Raw genomic sequence first — 18,590 nt, forward strand, 5'->3', positions numbered from 1 at the left:
GCAAATATCAAAGCACTAAATTGGGCCCCCTCCCCCACCTTTTTTAAACAACCCGGGCTCCTGGAGAGCCTTAAGGAAAAACCCTTCTACACTTGCTGATCAGGAACCAGGGTCTTTCTCTTAGGCGGGTGATTCTCCCAGAGGCTGGTAGGTAGGAAATGTTTTTCTCACTTTAAATCCTGTAAAAAAAACTACCAAACAAACACCTGTTGTGCACAAGGTAGGGCATATATTAAAAACTGCCATCAGGGGATTTCAAAAAGAAAAACAAGCCTTGCAGAGACATCCACAGCTAGTTTGGTCAATAGATCTCATGACTGGGTACAACAGCACGAGGGAAAGGATACAGCTTCTGGCACAACCTTCTCTTGAATGGGAGCTGGCTTCTCAAATACAACGCAAAAAAAAAAAAAAATGCCTTAGCACAAACTGGCTGTAATTAATAAGAATAATTTATTAAAGAAACAAAGAACATTGTCTAATTGTCTCTCCTGACTGCCATGCACTTTACCACACTGTACTTCCTCTTTCCAGAATACCAGCCTTGTAGCCATAATTGCAAGAACATTATCTATAGGATAAAAAACCAAAGCACTTCTTGAAATCAAACATTCCTTACAACATTTATTTTTAGGTTGGCGACACAAGCCAAATATGCTTAATTTCCATTAACCACATCGTCACATGCACATTGAAATAAACTATGTATGTCCCCGCGGGGGTGGGGGGGGCACGGGGGACAATAACTGTCATGCATAAGATACCCCATATTTGGCCAGATTTTCCTCTGTTACAGGAATTCATCTCATCTCATGGTCTGCCCATGTTCCAGCTTTTGGCACCTCTAACCTTAATTCATCTGAGTACTGTGGAAGACAAGTATCTTTAAAAATCAGTTTAAGATGGCTCCTTGGACAGCACACGTGATGGCAAAGTGGCCTAAAGACCAGTGTAACTAGTCACAAGAAAGATCATTTGGAAAATACATGGGCCCAAATGCAAACTTAACTTGGCTTGCTGGCTTGATTCAAAAATTCAGTGTTTGATCACCTGGTGGGATTACTACCATCAACTGAAGGGGAAAAAAAAAAAATCCCCTGCAAATAGTAAAAGTATATGTTGGTTCATGTCTATTCAGCAGATGCCTCTCATAAGGTTATTTTCTTTAGAAAACAAACCTCTACTTGCTTGAGACCTTTATACACTCTAGGTCCAAAAAACAGAAAAAAAAAAAAAAGCTGGCTGAGCAAAAATGGCATTTAGTATGACTGAATTCTATAAAAGGAATAGGACACCTAACAGGATAAGAAAGGGAAAGAATGAGCCCTTAGCAAAAATGTATTTTTGAAAAACAAAAATACCACCTGTGCAAATCTAGCTATGCTCTCAAAACCCTTTCTCAGCCCCAGAGAAACAGCTCATGCTCAATGCCTTGAAGTTGCAATTAAATTGTAGTAATTTAAGATTATCAGGAGAGCAAAGGGCAGTGGGAGCTCTTTGGAGGGCTTCCCTCCCCTCTTAATGCTCTTCAGTCAGGGGTTAAATGAGTTTCTTTAATGTAAGTACCTTAAAGTAACTGAATCATAAACAAAATTTATACTATTTTCTGACAGCCTGCAATCTATTTAAATTTTATTAACGTGTGCCTAAAATTATTTTTAAAAGACAGAACTCCTGCAATGCCCTGTAAATATTCTTGGCATACTCACTGAAATGTAATCGGTATGATAACAACTAACATTGTCTGAATACACATACTTTTTTGTGATGCGGCCTCTTACAAGATAACGTTTCAAAATCGAGTTTGAGTCTTAAGTAAAACATGAAAACTAAATAAACAGCACAATAAGATTGGCTGCAAGAGGAAGCTGAGTTCAAAAGAAGTTGTCACATCTGCTATATTCTCCCTCCACTTTCTTAATGTCGGCATTGGACGTGCTGTGGTATAAATATATTTGTTTAGGAAATATCCACAATTCTCCTGTTAATTTAAACAACTGCTGAAAACAGACATATTCTCCTATAGAGCCTAAGAATGCAAATACACAAGGCCAGGGGTAGAGTCTTAAGAGAAGCAAGGAAAAACTTAGTAACAGAAAACCATACCTCGGCTCAATATTAACCCAGTCAACTTTTGTTATTGTTGGTACAAATGATTTAACTAGAAAATATTTATAGCTTTTTAAAAAACATTACATATTGCACAGAATTGCCTAACAGCCTCCATGTGTATGTTTAACTCGCATTGTTTAATTATACAATAAAAGATAGATCCAATAAAAGCTACACACTTTGAAACATGTTGGGCACTATGGTTATGAAACTCTGACATAAAAAAACATAAAGTGCTTACTGTGTGATGGACACGTTAATTAAAAATGCAATCCTTAAATGGCAATCATTTTTATTCTTCTTTACGTGTTTACTTGCCCTATTTCCTACTTTGTTCTACTTAATTAAAAATGACACTTAATTTGGGGATAGTTATAACAAAAAAAAAAGTGTTGCAGTTTTTACTCCACTATTTAAATATAAACACAAAATCTTACAGACACATCTCCAGCAATATAACCTCCTTAATTTGAGACAGTTAATTTGAATAGTTGATGTTGCTTTCATTATACTTTGATAAACCTGTGAAAACAAAATGCTAAAGTAATTGCTGTTACTACTCCCTTTAAAAATGTAAAGCAGTTAAATTTTCCTAGACAACAAGCAAGGACAAGTTACAGAGAACTTGAATAAAAGTAGCAACGTGGTCATGTTGAATGTCAATCTAAAAAAAGAGGTTATGTCTAATCTGGAGAATGCTCCCTCTCGCCTTTTTAAATTCCAAGAGTGGGCTGACACAAAACTTCATCACCAGGGATTTTTTTTTTTTTTTTTTTTTTTGAGCTTCACATCAGATTTAAACCCTCACATACAAAACCTTGGCTTTCCTGACAAGGCAGATCTTCTAAACTTGATGTGAGAAAACGTTACCTAACTCTAGTGTAGGAGTCTGATGTTGGTAAAAAGAATTCCACTCCACAGTTCTGGGTAGCAAGGCAGCCTCTGGAAGACTTAATATTCATTCCATACCTTTTTGCGTGCATGCTCTTCATAAGCAAGACCGTATTAGAAAAATAACTTATTGAGCAACTCGACATCCATAAGGAACTCAAATGCTGCCTAGAGTGGAGCGGAGTATTTCCTTCCAAGTGAGCCTTAGCTTGCACAACAAAGATCAGCATTTGCAATGGTCCATTTCTGCATTAGTGAATATATAGCTTTGCTGCTTGATCGAATAGTCCAGAGTTCTCCATGTAGAGCTCCTGACAACAACCCAGCAGTAGTTCTGTTTGATCTCTCCTGCTTCCTTAATTTGGGTTGTCAAGGTTCAGCAGTTGGAGGCTGTTTACTTTACTTTTCCAAAAAAAAAAAAAAAAACTGATTTCTTTTTCTCTCTCATACAATGACTAATCCAAAGTCTAAGGAGGGAAAAATGCTGCCAGTGGTAAGATGCTAAACCTTCCCCCCCACTACCACCCCTTTGCAGTGAGACTTTAGCTGACATCTTTTGAATGGTAACTAGTTGAGTTTCTTTTTATATTTTTAATGCTCTTTAATTATGAGATGTTTCAAGTAGAAAAGTCAGGGAGAGAGAGAGAAAAAAAAAAAAAAAACATTCCAAATCTCTGAAACTGTAAGCCCAATTTTCTTTTCCTGGACTCAAAGAGATGGGTATTTCCACTTTGAGAATCAAAACTCCAGTGGAATTCTAAAAAAGATTTGATACATTTCTCTCTGGAACTGAAAATAATTGCAACTCCTCTGTCTCAATTATGCAGGCTAACCCTGAGTAGAAAACACCTGAAGTCTTACCATTTCTCTTCAAATTCTAGTTAAGACATCTCCCCTCAAACTGATTATCACTATGGAAAAACGAAGGAAAGGAGATGGAAGGTAAAAATTTGCAGAGATTCTTCAATATATTTTCAGCAGTAGAAAAATCCCTTAAATATCCTTCAAGTTTTTTTTTTTTTTTTTCTCAACTCATCTATTGTGCAAGCCCTAAATCCTAAAGCCTACGGACAACCATAGGTAAAGTGTAGATGGTTTCAAGGTATAGACTCCTTTTAAAAGGAATACAGAATGCCCTTCCAGCATTCCTGTTTACAAAGCAGCAACAAAAAAGGAAATCCGAACTTGCAAAATACCTGTGACCGGACAGGAGAGCAACACCAGCTCCTTATAAGAAGCTTAAATGCAGCCAAATGAAATGTTTATATTAATTTCATTATTCTGCCCAGGCGTCAGAGATGAGAGCTTGGGGGGGGGGGAGGCGTTGGGGGGGGCGGGGTGATGGGAAGAGGAAGAAATAAGTTTCATTTCGGGTTTTCTGGTCGAGCAAAAGGAAAATGAATTAAAACGAATGCGTAGGATGAGCCCAGACTAAATCAATACACTTTGTAATCAGCCAGGCAAGGGTATTTGGACACAATGACTTGGAAATAATTAATAGTTATAAGAGGGGAGTGGGGTGAGAAGGGGGGACGGGAGATGTCACCATATTTTATCGGAGCACTTTACATTCCACGCTAAACTTTGATCTCCAGATTCTCGGATTTAGGAAAGAGAAGGGGAAGGAGGAAGAAAAAAAAAAAAAAAAAAGAGGAGAGAGAGAGAGAAAGTCCAGTATTCCGAGGCACCTACCAGCTTGAGGATGGGCACATTCCTGGCTCCGGGCGCCTCATCCCTACGCTCGCGCCGCCCATGCTGGCCCTTTGGGGAGAGAGCCCCGGGGGCTCTGGGGTCTCCGCAGCCCCCGCCCGCGTCCTCGCCCCGGTGCCCGCGGCCGCCTCGACTTACCCGCAGAGTCCGGGGAGGGAGTGGGGGCGCCGCCTTCACGCCCGCGCAGGAGGCGCCGGCAGCACCATGGTCCCCGGCGCCGCAGCCGCTGCCCCTGGCCCGCTGGCTCGCTGCGCGCTCTCTTCCTCTTGCAAACTTTCGGGTTCTGCGGTCGACAAGAAACCAGGGCGACCCTCAGCAAGGCTTCCCGGCGCAGGTTGGGGGGAACTGAGGGAGGGGGAGTGGGATAAGTGATTAGGCTGGGGGGGCCCGGGCACACAGGGCGGCGGGCTGGGAGGACCCGCCAGTGCGGGCGGACGGCGGGGAGGATGTGGCTTAGGGAATCCCTGCAAGGATCCCGAGACCGGGAACTCGGCCCGAGCCAGAGTCTCAGCACCTTCCCCAGGATCTTACAAAGTTGCAACAACAAAAAAGGAGGGGGGAGGAAGGGGGAAGGGGGTGGGAAAGGCATACGATCGCAGGCACAAGGTTTGGAGTTACAACTGTTTATTTAGTCCTTATTCTCACAGGGGCGGGAGCTGCGCGGGAAAGGGGGGGGGAGGTGTGCTGCAGGCTGCGATTTCGAAGCAAACACTGGGGAGGGGGCATGCGACTTTGTTTCTGGGCGCGGAGCTCCCCGGCGCCCGCGTGTGTCACCGCCAGTCTCCGGGGACCGAGGCGGAGCTCACAACAGGTGGGGAGGGGGCCTCGCCGAGGGCCAAAAAGGAGAAGGAATCAAAGTTTCCGAGCGGCGGTATCTGGGGACGAGGGGGGGGGGCGGGGGGCGGGGGCGAGGGGAGGCGGAGGCAGCGGATGACCGCGACCCCGCGGCAACTGGCACACTCTGGGCTCCCGGCGCCGCCGTCCCCGCCCGGAGCGCACGCAGCCCCGAGCCGGCACAGCGGAGTCCCCCGCGGGATGGGGATGCAGCGCGGGGAGCTGCGGAGGCAGGCGGCGAGCTGGCGAGGGATGGAGACCGCCGGCCGCCGGGACGGGGCTCCCGCGCGCCTCTGGACAGATCCAGGCTTGGGAAACCCCCCGCCCCGGTACCCCAAGCTTCAAAGGAGAGCAAACCCCGAAAGTATGTGTGATGGAGGGGAGGAGACCCGACGCGGCGACTCCCCGCAGCGCACCCCGTTCCCGCTCCCACCCGCGGAGCTGGCCGGTCCGCGCCCAGGCTGGGGGCTCGGGCTCGAGCGCGCGTGAGGGTGCGTGTCTAGCCGGGGGTGCGCGAGTGTGTGTCCGAGTTTTCCGTGCTCCGGGGGCGGGGGGGCAGGTTCGGGGCCAGGCGCGCGTGGCACCGGGGATGTCCCGAGGCGCGGGGCCCGGGGTGCGGGCATCCCGTCCTTACGATCCAGGGGCACGGAGGGGCACACACTCGCGGAGAGCGGAGGGAAAAAGTTTGCTCCAAGTCCAAACTTCAGGCTCCCGAGGCTCCCGGCGCGCGCCCCCTCCCGCCACAGACGCGACCCCCGGCCCCGCGCCGGCCCTGCTCCCCGCCTGGCACCCAGACGCCCGACATCGAAAGTTGCGCCGGGCGGCCTGGGTTATTGATGCCTCTCCCCGCGGCGATCGCCCAGCGCGCAGAGCCAGGCGTGAAGAGGCCGAGGGGGAAGGCGATTTCGCCTCCCCAACGCCGTCGCCGCCCCCCCCCACCACCCTCATTTGACTTATGGAAATGGACCCAAGCGTGCGGGCGCCGCCGCCGAAGGCCCCCCCCACCCTCGCGCCGGCCCCAACCCCCCCCCCCGACACACACACACACACACACCCCAGAGCCTGGGCCCGGGCCCGGGGGAGAGAGGCTGAGAGGGGAGGGCGGGGGGGAGATGCACGTGGAGCCTGGAGGTGGAAAGTAGTTTTTTTTTTTTTTTTTTTTCCTTTTTTTCGTTTTCCTTTTTTTTTTTTTTTTTTTGGTGCTGGTTGTTGTTGTTGTTTAAAGTGGCGGAAACAAGGCAGGAGGCAGCTTGGGAAAAAGTGGAGCAGAAATGGAAAAATACAAACTCACCCGCTGCAAATGGTCTCTCGGTGCAAACTAAGGTGTTTTCGGGCCTTTCCCCGCGCGCGCCCACTCCCGCCCGCGCGCGCACCCCCGCGCACACACTCCCTCGCGCACACACGCGCGCACACACGCACTCCCGGACGAGGGCCGGGCCGCCGCGAGTACAGCATGCAACCGCCACACAATAAATAACAATAGATTCCTCCGCTCCGGACTAGCTTCCCGGAGCCCGGCCAGCGCCAGTGGCGGCGGCAGAGGCGCGGGGAGCGCCGGCCTGGGGGCGCTCCCCAGCCCGCCTCCCGGCCTCCCGCCGGGGCCCCCTCTCCGCCCCGCGCGCCCCCAGGGCCCCCCGGCGCCCCCAGGGCGCGAGCCGCCGCGCCCCCTCCCCGGGCCCCCCGGGCCCCGGCTCCCCCCGCCCCCCCCCCCGGCCTCCCGGAACAAATAAATAAATAAGGCGCGCGAGAGAGGCCAACACGTCGCGGAGGGAGATGTTGTTATTTTTTGCTGTTGTGCGTCCCTGACGTCACATCCACCTGCTGGGTAAACAACAAGGCTCGCAGCAAAAAAAAAAAAAAAAAAAAAAAAATCGCAATTGCCAAAGCTGGGGGGGGTGGGGAGTTGGGGGCACAGCTTGGAGGGAGGGGGGCTCCCGGGAGATGGGAGTGAGGGGCGTTCAGGCTGGATGGGGAAGAGGGGAGGCCGAGCCCCGCAGACCAGAGAGAGGAAGGGAACGCCAGAGCAGTCCCTGGCAAAAGAGGGATCTGGCAAGAAAGACCTGGAAAAATAAGGCGCATGGGGGAGGGGAGGATTCCGCAGAAGATGGGGAAGTGGGGGGCCCATTCAGACACGGGGGGGGGACGAGAGGGAGAGTGTTAACAACTAAGGACGAAGATAGGAATGCGATGGCTATTTGCTTGGTTTCTGAGCTAAAAATACAGAAGGAAAAGAGAGAGGGTAGGCAAGGATGTGAGTTTCCTCCAGTTAAAAGTGAAAGTGTTTTGCCATCAGTGACAGTTGAAGGAGGGGGAGGTGGGGGTGGTGTTTTCAGCCCCCTTTCTCCCTCTCTCCCGTCCTCCCTCGGTCTCTCCTCTTTCTTTCTGCACTTTGTCCAATGAAAGAAGGCGAGTTCGGGAGGTGAAAGTTCAATAGAAGGACAAACCCCTGTTTGCAGGGAAACAGAAACCCGCCGGCGAGGGGGTTTCCCCCCTGTATTCCTGAATCAGGAGAGTGTAATGCGGGACGAGCTTCGCCCCCCTTCCTTGTCAGACTCACTGCTGGAATGTGTAGTTTGATCCACTTTGGGGGAAAGTGGCTGCTGCATCAGGAGCTGTGCTCTTGCCACGGTTTCTCTTAGGAAAACACCCAGGGGCTAGCATGTCAATCAGTTGTTGAACACAAATTCCCTGCTCTTCCAGAGATCAGTCACATGCAAAAAGCTCTGTCCAATTCTTTGAAAAAGTATGGGTTGGTGTTTTTTTTTTTTTCTTTTTGCTGTTTTGAAGTTCGGTGGAATTTAGAAATTTGAAGGAGTCAATTAGAAGCCTGAATGAAATGTTTTGAAATATACATATACACGTATCAAACAAAAGACACTGGTATTTCTTTCCTCTTTATCAACACAAATTGAAAAGGAAAACTTCTTATTTCCAAAATGTGACTTGGAAAGAGATAATGGGGTTCTATGGTGTGTTGTTGTTCACAGAAATATTTTTTTCAGACCCATCACCCCAAGATGCTGCCAAACTCCTAAGCCAGTATTTCCAGCTACTGGCTGGATGGTGTAACAGCCCAACTCTTAATGAGAATATATTGAAAGCCACTCCTGTGGATTCCTACAAAGTACCTTGAGGGTCTGGGGGGGGGGGGCAGGGGGACAAGTACTGTTCAATTCCTTGAGACCAACACAGTTGTAGATAATAAACATCCTGGAAAGGTTATTATATATTCTTACAGATAATGTCTTTTTACAAATATGGTTAATCATCCATTTACAGAAGAATTCTAAATCTCTATTGCAATAATAGTATAAGACTACCACTTTAAAATTGTATCTGTTTTGCAAGCAAAAAAAAAAAAAATGAAAACAAAACAAAAAACAAAGCCATTCACTAGTGCTATAAAGCCAGAGAAAGGGAGACTGTGCTAAGGTAATTCCAGCAAAAATTCATGTGTAAGATTCTATGCTCTCCAGACAAGACCATGCATTGGATCTTTTAGACTAGAATCTAGATGAAGAAAATGCATTTTAGTTTGTGTAGAACTTCCTGCCTTTCCAGAGGCTAGGGTTCCTGTTACCTTTGCTTCAAAACATTAAGACATTTTGACATATGTCTAGACCATATAGTAGGCACTGAAGACTGCAAAAATAAAATCCCTGCCCTTGAGGACCTCACAGTCTACACCTGTCAGTAATAACATATAATATTTATTGAATGTTTACTATGACCTAGCCACTGATAAAAAGCCTTATGTCAAGTCAATTCATAGTTGCGATAATCCTCTAACATCACTGGAAATTCCATATGCTGAATTCCCATGAAATAAGTGGAAATCTACAAAGTTGCCAGTCTATTGGGGAGAAAATTGTTTTTTTGTTTCTAAAATGTTTATGCCAGATAGAACATGTTTACAGTATGTGTTGAGTTGCAGAATTATAACTTAGGGAAATAGCAATGTATTTAAATGAGACCAATTTATTCATAATCTGTAAAGAACAATTCATGCTCTGATCCTGTTTTTCACGTTGGATGGTGAGCTTTAAAAAAATATTAGTATTGCCACACTAAAAAGATCTTTAGGCTGCTACTGATTTTATTCTGCATTTTAACTGCCTTCAATTCTACATTCCCTTGAAAGAGGGGGCCAACGTCAGATTGGCAACAAGTTTTGCAGACAAAAGGAAATCCTGGTTGTAAATCCCATGATATATTGTATTCAATTTTGTATATAATACTGTCTAATGTGCCACCTTATTTAAGAACTCCGTGTCCATTTGGCTTACATTAGGGGGAGACTTAACTGCAGCTTAACATATTGTTCATTTTCAACACTGTCACGTTACATTCATAGGGAGCACATTTTAATTTCTTTATCTGTAATCAACTGGAAGTTTCTTTTTGTTAAATTAAAGCAAGAAGGGTTTTTAAATAAAGGGCATGGGGGTAGGACGCCACCTTTTGGTGGTAAAACAAATAGAAATCCCCTTCAACAGATGTTCCTGACATAATTTCATTTTAACTACACCAAGGCAAAGGTGTGTGTCCCCGTTTCATTATATTTGAAACAACAGGAAAAAAAACCCAAAACATCCTAAAGGAAAATTAGCAAACTATACTTAACTGCAACCAAAATTTCCTCAAAGGTTTTAGAACACGTTAGTGCCCTGTCACATTCTATTTAGCTATACATCAGACACCTACTTTGCTCTGCAAATACTTTATCAATAAATATATGCGCATTTGGGGGAACAGAAATGGGGTGGACATTTACCACTTAACAAGATACACGAATGCTTTTGTAAGTTTTGAGCTAAACAGAAACTTTAAATTCACCTAATTCAGTTGTTTCTTTTTTTAAAAATTTTTTTAAATTATTTATGATAGTCACAGAGAGAGAGAGAGAGGCAGAGACATAGGCAGAGGGAGAAGCAGGCTCCACGCACCGGGAGGCCGACGTGGGACTCGATCCCGAGTCTCCAGGATCGCGCCCTGAGCCAAAGGCAGGCGCCAAACCGCTGCGCCACCCAGGGATCCCAATTCAGTTGTTTCTTAAACTAGTTACCATCTTCCTCATTTTTTGCCATAACATGATAGTTGCAAAATAATTAATGTAGTACACTCATTGGACTATAACTATTTTGGTAAGCGTATTAAATATCTAATCTTACGTCAACCGACTTTTTTCTTTCTCTATTACTACTTTAAGTGGGAGATTAGGATCACCCTCCACAAATTAAAAACAATCGTGGTGAAAACGAAGTCACTAGCTCCTTTGTTATAGAAAAGGAGAGTGGCAAAAAAAAATTACAAATAATTTTTTAAGGGACAGTTGCAAATGCAGAAAGTGTTAATGACATGAGTAGCAGCGGAGAATGTTGTCTTTTCCTTTTTTTTTTTTTTTTTTTGAAAAGCTGGAAGGATTGAAATTGATTACAGAAGGAGTATAGTTCTATGTGATTCAGTGTTATCTATTGCCATTCCAGTGGCAAGTCTCCTACACTTTGAGAAACAGGCATAGCCAAGTATTTCATATTACAGATTAGGAAACTGAGGTCCGCAGAGGCTAAATCATTCTCCAAGGCCAAATAATTGGTTAGCAGCTGGACAAGGATTAGAGTCCAGTGTCCTGACTCGGTACTTTTGTCTATTTCTCATCGTACACTTTCTGCTTCACAACAGTGGCATGCCACCCATCCTCAGACATTATGTGGCCTGCTTGGCTTCTCAGAAACAGCCAACCTACACATCCCTTCACAGACAGTGGAGAACCTGAGGCCATGGAGGGTGGAGGCCAAGTTTAACCCCCTACTTGCCTCTCCTCTCCCCTAGGTGTGGAAGACACCCAGGTTGGGGGTAACCACAGGGAAGAAAGGAGGGGAGGGTTGGCAGGATAGATGGGGAGGAAGGGGGAGGGAGAAGTTAGTAAAAGTGGTCAGACTCTTAAAATGAATGCTCACACTCCTTCCTAGAAGAGAAGTATGGCAAATGAAATGGTGTGTTTCGCAGTAAGAGGCAAGAGAAGTATATGCTCTGTTCAGATGTCACTAAATGTCCACGTGAGAAATCAATAGAGGATGTCTTGTTTTAAAGGATACAATCTTACCAGGCACTCTGAGACCAACCACATTTACTAATTGCACGTCTTGAAAAGGTGGTCATGGATTGATGAAGACCTCTGTTTAAAAGGGGTTTCCCCAACAACAACAAAAAATTTTGTTCAGAGGCTCAGCATCAGACCTAGAGACAATATAGCATTTTCTGAGGTTGTAATCACAGAGAGGGGACTTAAAGAGATTGAATTCCCTGCTTTTCTTTCAAGGGCACAGTTCCCTAAACATGAATAAACATGGCCTGAAAATATTTTTAGATTTTTCTGAATTGGTCTTTGCAAAAAAAAAGGTTGCTGTTAACTGTACTACATAGTATAGCTCTTTGCCCTGCGGGTTCCAGTGGATTGTAATCTCCAGAAACTACAATGTACAATAAAGTATTTGGCCCAAGTACCTCTACTCCAGAAAGCTATCCTAGTCTCCTAACCCCTGGACAATCGCAGTGCAACACGTTGTTAAATTCAAGACACATAAAGGGAGTATGAGTGGCTCAATCCTACCTTACCATAGGTACCAGAATAACCTACAGTCTTGCTACACAAAATGAGATGTGCTGATCTCTAACATGAGTACCACCTGACAGCATGTTAAAAATGCAGAATCTCAGCCACCTCCCTACACTTATGGGATCAAAATCTGCATTTTAACAATACTTCCCAGCTGAATCTCACACACATGCAAGTCTGAGAAACACAGACTTGCAGTGCACATAGCAGATCTTATACAAGGCACCATCACATCTTATGCAACAGGCACCATCTCAATCTTTACCGCCTCAGAATACCCAGCAGATGGTTCTTTAAGTTGTTTACCATACCTGGTTCTCCAAATTGTGTCTTTTGTAAACTTTGTTGATTCCTTGTTTTTCAACCACTTGCAAAGTTAAGCCACTGAATCACATATATAAACCATGATTAATTCCTTTGAAATTAATAGCAGGGTGACTTCTCTCTCCTGTTACCCCAAAGAGACTGCTAATTGCCCTCCAATTGTTTACCTTTGTGTTGTTTGATGAGTGCTCAGAGAAAGATGGAAGATATTCCCCCACCAGGCCAGAAACAAATGCCAGACAGGTTTTGGGAAAGCTGAACACATGCTATGACTACACCTTGTTAGTAGAAGGGCTTTGCTTTCTTTGTTTTGTTTTCTTTTTTATGGAAGGGATGACGCCTCCGTAATTATAGGTGTTGCTGTTTAAAATCCAGAATGTTTTCCAAACCACTGAGCCACACCTCCAGAGGCCCATGAACCATCTTGGTTAGATTCTCTTTCCAGTTCTCTGCACGGTTTATAAAGACACATCCAAGCAGCACTAGATTTACATTAAGCATAATGAGAGGAAGGAGGAGCCCATCCAAGTATGGTTGCTTCTTGAATAAACATGAAGGAACCACAGATAAACCTCACAGCTGATGGTTAAATTTGTATTTGAGGTTCTCAAAAAGACTCTAGTCACTTCACCTTCCTAGCCAGACAAAAGGTTACTTTTGTAACCCCCCAAAAAATAATTAAAACTATTGTAATACTATCCTAAGGCAGTATAATTAAGTCTCTGAGTGAGTAATTGTGTACCTGAATTCAAAATAAGATTTCACATGTAAAGCAAAGTTCTGATTCTAATCTTTGAGAAGTATCTTGGCTTATATTTAGAATCCACAAGTGCCAGCTCAGCGTTACAATAGGTATTGTTCCGTAGGGCTGGAGACAAACTGTGTTTGTATAAGAAGGGAAGTGAGGCACGTCTATCTACCTTCAGGAACAGTGAGGTTGTATGTTCCAAACTGTAGATTTCAGAAAGGGCTGAAGAATATTGAGCACGGGGACATGCTAACATATTTGTTATGCCAAGCTTAGGGTTACTTTTTTTGTTGTTGTTGTTGTTGTTTTCAGTAATATCTATAAAATATTCCTTTTCCCCTCAGAAGGTTCTTGAGCCACTGTTAAGATAAAAAAAAAAGCCATACAAAGATTAAAAATCTGATATCCTCAAGGCTAGGATCAATCCTAAGGTAATAGGTTGGAGTTGGAGGTATCCATCTGGACAGTGGAGATATATATATGTATATATTCACAATGTATATATATATATATATTCACAATTTATATATATATATATATATATACACACAGAAATAAACCCTTGTGAGTATATGCAGTGAGTTAGCATCCCTATATATATTTCTTCTGTCTGTCCATTGAGAGAGGTTAGAAGCAGTGACACCCCACTAGCAGTGAGCACACCTGGCACCCATACCTTGGTTTCTAAATACCTTTCCCCAATAAAAGATATCAGGGATCCTTGGAGAACTAGTTGGGGTACAGAAAATATAAACCTAGGGCATCTTGTGGCACCAAAAAGTACTAAAGGAAGTGCTTTAAGAAAAAAAAAAAAAAAAAGGCTGGGTGAGGTGGGGAGAGACTTACTGAAAAGTCATTAAAGCCCACCACCTGAAAGAATTCCCAGTGCCCTAAGTTGAGACATCTTAAGTAAGAAAATAACAGTAGTACTGAATTATAACTCAAAGAATGAAATACATGGAAGTCCATGCTGATGATGTATTTCATATACATACACACATATGTATAGACATGCACACACATGTATACACACTCACATGTACGTGTATATATATCGACACTCATATCCATACATACACTGGGAACTGACAGCGCTTCCTTACAGAAGATTGGTGGGACCCAGAAATTGGTGCTTTAACAAGTTTTATCAGGTGATGTTGATGCCACAGCCCAGAGAACTCAAGCAGGCAACTTAAATTGAAGTGGCTTGTATGGAATTAGGAAGGAGTGGAGGAGACCATGGCAAGTTCGAGCACATAGGCCTCCATACGAAGGGGCAGGTGTTGACTGCTATCACCAAGAAAGCAAACTTAGGGCAGGAAGAGCTTCTGATTTTTCAAGAGAGGCAAGAAATCCAGATTTTTATCCAAATAGTCCTCAGTTTTAAAACTCTAGCTAGGAAAAAAAAAAAAATAAAAAAAATAAAAATAAAACTCTAGCTAGGCTGATCACAGCAGAGTACAGGGGCATCAGAGTCACAGGCAGCCTCTGTGCAGCTCCTGCCTTTGGGGAAACTGAGTCACCATGTCAGTTCAGGATGACAGGTTTGTTTCTCAAGTGAGAAAGGTAAAAGCAACCAAAAGAGAAAAAAGGAAACTTGGAGAGGACTCTGGCTTATTCTTAAATTCCTTCCCAAGCATTTACGAGTCACCCTGAACATCCTGGTAGGGAAAGCTGGTCTCCTTTCTCAATTGTTCCTACATTCTGAATCATTTGTCAGCAGACTCGCAATTTCAAAATATCAGCCGTAACGTCATTATTTAGAAGGCACTGTTTTTAGCAAGATTCTTTGTTCCTGCCCAGAAGAGGGAGTTCCAAAGTTTTACTAGGGTATTTTATTCAAGGAGTCCGGCGCCAGGGCAACCTCCTTATAATAACCATTATTAGTATTACCTTCCATCTGGTCTGTCGTGAAGAAAGCCACAGCAGAGTCCAGTTGGCTTTTGCCTTCTGTCTCCTGAGTCCACCCTCACCTGCTCTTGCTACTCACATCAGTTGAGAGCCACACACGTTAAAGTCCCTTCCCTCAAGAGGAAGACCCGTAACAAGCACAAACAAGGTGATGGGATGACTACCTTAAAAGTAACATAAAAGGCAGAGGAGTGAGCAAGGGATTCTGGAAAGTCGATAGAGCACAGGGTGCCTTGCAGATGTGTCTTATGAGATAAGTAGGGCTGAGAGTGGAATTGTCTTACGAGTGAAAAGGTGTGGACTCTGCAACACCCATTACAGTAGTTCCAAACTAATGTGCATAGGAATCATCTGGAAATCTTAAAAAAAAAAAAAAACTGAAGCCAGTTCCCACTCCCAGACATTAGGATTTAATTGACCTGGGATACGATCTCGGCATGGTGAGTTTTAAAAGCTTCCCAGGTGATTCTAATGTGCAATGTTGGGAACAGTTGACCTGAGTTGAGCCAAAGGATAGGAGGCACAGCCAGCTCTGCCAGAGTAAGGGATCGGGCTGCCACAATTTACCCCAAGCACTCTGAACTTCCACTGTGGCTGGCATCCAATGGATTAAACCAATTCCCCCAAAAGGGGCTAGAACAGCATTCTGCAGTGTGGTCTTCAGACCCCATGTATTAGAATCACCTGGATGGAGAAGGCAGTGAGTATCAGGATTGCAGGCGCCCATTTCAAAGGCGCGAAAGCAGAGTGTTGGTGAGCGGCCATGGAAATAAGCATTTTTAGAAGCTCACCAGCTGGTTATGATATACTTTAAGGTTTGGAATCATTTGTGGGGATTTACAATTGTTACCTATCCTGGGACTGTTTCCATTTTAAAGGGAAATCTTTAAGAAAGGCAAGATATAGGGGCACCTGGATGGCTCAGTGGTTGAGCCTTTGGCTCAGGGCGTGATCCCGGGATCCTAGGATCGAGTCCCACAGCGGGCTCCCTGCTGGGAGCCTGCTTCTCCTTCTGCCTATGTGTCTGCCTCTCTCTGTGTGTCTCTCATGAATAAATAAATAAAATCTTTAAAAAAAAAAAAGGCAAGATAAAAAACACAGGAACAAATAAGGACACCACATAGCATCATCAAAAGTTCCTAGAAGGGTTTAACTTCCTCCTCTTGCACAGGTGAAGACAGTCACAGAAAGGTTAGCTGAGATGCCTCAGAGCTAGGCAGGGTAAGATCTTGGCTCCTGGCAGAGCCTTGGGCATCCTGTTTTTTAAAAAAATCACAGCACTATGCTTATCACTATGTTGCTTTGGCCAATTCCTGAACATTTTCAAGCCTCTGTTTGCTCGTCAGTAAAACAGCAGTGGTAACTGCACACATCTCACAGAGTTGCTGGGAAGAAGGGATGGGATGTGCAGTGCTTAGTCCAGGGCTGGGCCCAGGGTCAATGCTCAGCACATCTTAGTACTTGGGGAAGTGGCAGAGCTTGACTCAAGACCCGGAATCCTGAATCACCAGCCGGGGCTTCTCCAGGGTTCAACTAAAGGAATCCTAGACCTCAGAGCTTGGAAGGAGAGAGAGATTTTAAGTCTGGATTTTTTCAGTGCATTTCAAATTATTCCACCTAGGCTGCCTGCCCTGCCCACTTCTGAAACCAGGTATGCCCCTAATTCTTGATGCAAGAATAAGATGGAAATCATTTTGGGGGGGAGAACCTTTTTTTTTTAGTCAGAATTGAAAAATAGCAACAGAAGAATTACCTTCCTAGGCAGGGACAAGGTCACAAAACTGAATGAGACTCATTCAGATCAGTTTCTCTACCTAAGCACTAATGACTTTTAGAGCCAAATCATTCATTGCAGGGGATGGGGGCATTTTATACATTGTAGGATGTTTAGGAACATTCCTGGCCTCTGCCTACTAAATGCCAGTGACACCCTCCCACAGTCTTGACCACCAAAAATGTCTCAGATGGTGCCACATGTCCCCTGGGAGACAAAATTGCCCTTGGGTGGGAAGGATTACTCTGAATGCCCCCAGGACATGCAGGCAGGCCTCTTCCTGGGCCACCAACATTCCTCTCCCTGCCACTAGTATTTATCTGATAAATAAGGAGAAGCAGAAATCCGCTTCATTTCCACCACTTCATTTCCACCGAGTAGCCAAATCATTTTCTTTTGACTTAAGATGAGGCCACTTGTAACAGAAAGCTTGTAGCAGAAAGCAAGGTGGGCTCCATAGCCAGGGTCAGTTGCCACCAAGCCCTTTCCAGTTCTGACAAAGCTCTTGGCAGCAAAGCTTGCTCCATCATGATTAAGCAGACTTTATTAGAGTCCGCGACTCCATAAACAACGTCAGATGTGTTGTCAGTCTCATGGCTCTCAGGCTAAAAACAAAACGCAATAAAGGAAGTGGCGACGAAGAGAATGAGAACTTTAGGATACTGCAGCTCATAAGATGACGCACGGGATTTAAATTAGGCAGAAACTTCATCTGGATGTTCTAATTAAAATTCCCCTTCTTCTGGGAAGTCCAAGGGCATATGCATCTCAGGTGTAAGGAGCCAGGAAGTTTACTACGCGGAGGGGTCAGTGCCAGTCACCAGCCCCACCTTCTCTGTGCTCTGCCTGGCTCCTGAACAGCTCATGGAGCCCAGCTGTTTGAAGAATCAATGATGGAAATGTCGGGATGATTACTAGATTGATAGAAGAGTCTGGAAAAAAACCAAGTATTTGTTTCCAAGACTTCTGCTAATCTTGGCATTTTGATGGTTTTTTTATCTAACGCGAGTCTAAGAATACAGATCGATTTTGGAGGAATCATCCTATGAAAAGCAGAAGTGGGCATCTGCCAGGGCCCCTCACACGGGCAAGTCTGAGTTCCAATTCATTCAATCATTCATTCAGCAAATATTTCTTGCACGTTACTGTGGCCCAAGCACTATTTTAGATATTAGGGAACAGTGATAAGCAAAAGATTAAAAAAACAAAAATAAAAAACAAAAAAAACCCTTGCCCTCATGAAGCTTACTTTCAAGTGAATTTCTTGATGAAAATTTTTTCAACTGAAACCTTTTTAGAAGAAACCAGAAGGGGTAACCACCAATGTAAACTGACCCAGTCCACAAAAAGGATGCATTTTGTGAAAGTTATCACTTAAACCATAAGAAAATACCAAATAAAACTTCTGTAGATTTTGAGCCAGTGAGTAAAAAGAGTGGTAAAGGAATAACAAAGGTCAGATGGTCTTCAAGAACCCAGCACAAAGAAGCTTGGAGGTTAATTTACCAACAGCAGAAAGAAAGATCAGGCAACTCTGAAAATCTATCCGAGGCCCCAGTTTAGCTAGAAAAAGGATATAAGTCCTAGAAAGATTCAGAAAACCAAATGATGCCAAAATATGTGTTTTGGGGAAGGGAGGGAGAGAGGAAGAACACATCTCTTAGTGG

General features: G+C 44.5%; 1 protein-coding gene across 5 annotated transcripts in view; it reads right to left on the reverse strand.

The window, feature by feature from the left end:
• The window catches only part of FOXP1 (forkhead box P1), a 581,933-nt gene extending 574,735 nt beyond the window's left edge, over positions 1-7,198 (reverse strand). Inside the window, exons 1-2 of one of the 5 annotated variants that reach the window (XM_041764652.1) lie at positions 6,839-7,198; positions 4,852-4,996 (exon numbers count right to left, since the gene is read on the reverse strand). The gene's annotated coding sequence lies outside the window, so the exon portion shown is untranslated. Of the gene's footprint in view, positions 1-4,851; positions 5,059-6,838 lie in introns of all 5 variants that reach the window. The other 4 variants (XM_041764646.1, XM_041764645.1, XM_041764639.1 and 1 more) reach the window with 4 other exon arrangements.
• Positions 7,199-18,590: the final 11,392 nt, after the last annotated feature.

This window comes from Vulpes lagopus, chromosome 7 (genome assembly GCF_018345385.1).
Source record: "Vulpes lagopus strain Blue_001 chromosome 7, ASM1834538v1, whole genome shotgun sequence".
Classification (NCBI taxonomy): domain Eukaryota; kingdom Metazoa; phylum Chordata; class Mammalia; order Carnivora; family Canidae; genus Vulpes; species Vulpes lagopus.